The sequence below is a fragment of the Gracilinanus agilis genome, chromosome 3 (genome assembly GCF_016433145.1).
Source record: "Gracilinanus agilis isolate LMUSP501 chromosome 3, AgileGrace, whole genome shotgun sequence".
Classification (NCBI taxonomy): Eukaryota; Metazoa; Chordata; class Mammalia; order Didelphimorphia; family Didelphidae; genus Gracilinanus; species Gracilinanus agilis.
In genome coordinates, this window is record NC_058132.1 from 531,189,929 (window position 1) to 531,193,505 (window position 3,577).

Below are 3,577 nucleotides of genomic sequence, written 5' to 3' on the forward strand. Positions count from 1 at the left end.
CTTCCTTCTTTCCTCCATCATAGATGTACAGGAGGCAGGAACCTCAAAGACTATTTAGTCCAGCCTCCATTGGAGGCTTAGTGATTTGTCTAAGGTCACATATAGTCTCAGAAGTGAGCATTAAAGCAGGTACTCTGACACTGTCCAATGTTACTGGCTGAGAAAGGTAACTTGATTCTAGGAGATTTGTACTATCAAGAACAATTGATTACCTGTTCATTAAGGGTAAAGTCTCAACATGTAGTCACTAAAACATTCTGCCCTTCTAGCTAGAGAAAAGGTCAAAGCTCTAAGTCTTGTCTAGAAGAATCCATTCGGTATTCATCATGACTCCATTCCAATAGATTAGTCATGAGTAAAATATGTTTGGCTCCATGATACCTTAGCAGCTACTCTTAGATATTGAGTGGAGGGGAAAAATACCTTAAAGTGAGGATCTTCAACCTTTATTCTATCAGGGATCCCTTTGGCAGACTGGTAAAAGGCTATGAACTTCCCACGATAGTAATTTTTTTCCATTTCATTTCATTTTTATTGTCATGCAAAACACACTTAGTGTAGGATCAGTCATACATAACCCCCAAAATAAAATCATAAACACGCCGATGTGAAAGATGACTCCAACAGTTCTTTTTCTGGAGGTGGACAGCATTCCCTGTCCTAGGTCTTTTGGGATTGTCTCAGATCACTGCATTGCTGTGAGTAGCCAAGTTTTCACAGATGATCATCGTCTAATGTTGCTGTTATTTTGTGCAATGTCATGAGAGCTATTTTTAAAAATAATGGAAGGAAATACTGAATTTCAGAGGTTAGTAAACATAAGCATCCAAGTTCACAGATATCCCCAAATCTGTCCAAACCCCAGATTATGAACCCTGGTAAAGAATTCATTGAAACCTCACTTCAGCTATTGGGATAGGACTATAACTCTCTAAGAAGTCCCAGCAAGTTGGCAAGTACACCTGGCAAACAGATCTAAAGAAAGAATTACTCTTTTTGAACAAAGAAGGTTGAGGCAAGATGTCAGAAAATCAACAGCCCTTTCAGATGCTAATCAAAGGACAATGTTAAAGAGATTTTTTTGGAAAGTCTTGTACTGACTTTTTCAGTTCTATCAGGACACACATACTTCCTAATCTCAGTGACAGAATCTTTGGCACAGACTAACTTTTCATTAACCCCCCCCAAACCCCAAACCTTTACCTTCTGTCTTGGAATTGAAGCAAAAGAACAGTAAGGGCCAGGCAATTGGGATTAAGTGACTTGCCCAGGGTCACACAGTTAGGCATTGTCTGAGGCTAAATTTGAACCCAGGATATCTCTTCTCCAGATCTTGCTTTCCAACCACTGAGCCACCAGCTGTCCCTCTAGCATTGCATTCTTGACATAAGATGCACTTTGATCATAACGTGGTTCAGGTCCATAACTTATAAATTTTGTTAAATGAGAGAAATACATTAAACTAAAGATCCAAATGTTTATAATAGATGTTGCCTTTACACTTTGCTGTATTAAACAAATTACATATGAAATGTATCAGGGGAGTTTGTTTTTAAAATGATCACATATTACTTTGAAAAGCAGATTTACCTTTTGGGTAAGTCTGAATTTACATGTAGGTCTTTCATGAATATAGACCGCATCTTATAAAAAGGGACATCTAAAATGGCATTACGTTGAAAGAAAAAATTGTCAAGTAAACACTGAAAACTCATTACAGAAAATTGTTCTAGGAACAGAACTAACCTTTTGGGGACAGCTCCATTATTTTTTTCTCATAAAAGTAAACAAATGAATGCTTGCTGCACAAAAATCTAAAGATATCACAGCAAGTCCACCCAGAGGGCTGGAGATAGCACCATTTTAAGATGCTGAGACATTGATTGCTTGTAAAGATATTTAGAAGAAGAGAAGATACTAAATGCTTAGAAAAAGATTTAGACTTCATTAAGTCTGCCTGAAAAAAAAGGAAAGTGAGAAGATATTAGTAATTATTGATTCATCTATCTTCTTTCCCATCACTTCAAAATCTGTGAGAATAATCTGCAAATGTATTCAGGTATAGGCAGACAAGATGCTAAGTACCTTAGTAGTTTTAGTGTTGGACCTAAACTCAGACAGGCCTGACTTCAAATCCCCCTCATATCACAGAAGTACTAGCTGTGTGACCCCAAACAAGTCACTTACCCTTTCTTAGGCTGTTTCCTTATGTTTAAAAATGGAGATGATAATGGCACTAATTTCATAGGGTTGTTGTGATCAAATTAGATAATATATAAAGCCCTTTGTAGGTCTTAAAAGTGAAATATCTGGCTATTATGTATGATCACATCTTTAATCATACAATTATCTGAAAGTTGTAGAGAATAAAAAAATCTTACTACAAAGTCAAATGCTATTTTTTTTATTGTTGACAGTAAGCATATTGTTGATTTGATTGAGTGGTTTTAAAGGCTGTTGTCCTACAAAATAACTCCCAGGCATCTGTCAAAATTATATGTTATTTCTTGAAAGGAAGATTAAGCAATAGAAATAACTTGTTTGCTTATTATACCAAGTGAGGCATAAAGCAAGGATCTGTGGGTGTTTGCCTTCATCGTGGAGAATGTCCATTGCAGAGTGCTATTTCGTATAGATGGTGAGGTGTTCCTGTTTTCTGGGCACATTGTGCTCATGGCAACAAGTTCCAGAACAGCACAGAGCCTTCTTAATGAGAGGTATAGTCTCCCCAAAGAGTCCAAGCTGTCCTCAAATGAAAAGCCTCTTTCCAGGATAAGACAATGGAACTATTATGCAGATTAAGTTTTGTAATTGAGCTGATCTGCCAATACTTAAGTTTTGGATGGAATCTGTGAATGGATAAAGAATTGAATAAGAGGAAAAGAGAAGACCGCACTGCTTTTGGAAATTTATGTTTATAAAAAGTCCCAAGCTTTAAATACCACAATCTCTGAGGAATTAAAGTTGCAGGTAACCTAAGTGCATTCTGAGTATAAATATACTACACTGTATTGACATGATAATCATAGCTAGAATCTATATAGAGATTTCTAAATATTATCCCATTTGATCCTCACAGCATCACAGGGAAGTAAGTACTATCATTTCTCCATTTTACAGAAAAGTAAACTGAGGCAATTAGAGGGACTAGCCTTGCATCACACACAACGGTTTTTTAAGTATCAGAAGCAGGGTTAGAACTCATTCATTTTACCTTTCAGAGTCTCAGTTTCCTCATCTAGAAATTGGACTAGATGCTGAAGTCCCTTCTAGCTCTAAATTTATGATACTCTGTTCTCCAAGAGACTCAAACAAGGATGCAAAGAATACTTATTCTAAGTGTTCAAGATATAATAATTTCTCTCTCTCCTTGCATTAGTAACTGGATGGCATTGTGTACATACATCCTATGTGTGCATGAGGGTGGGTGAGGAGGAGGGCTTGCACTGTTCTTGGAAAGCTGTTCTTTTGGATTCTGTTCATACCATGGAGTCCCCTGAGGCTTAATTAAGCTATGGCACTAATTATAGGCCACATACAGGTTTTATACAAACAAGATTCTTTGCAGAAGTACAGC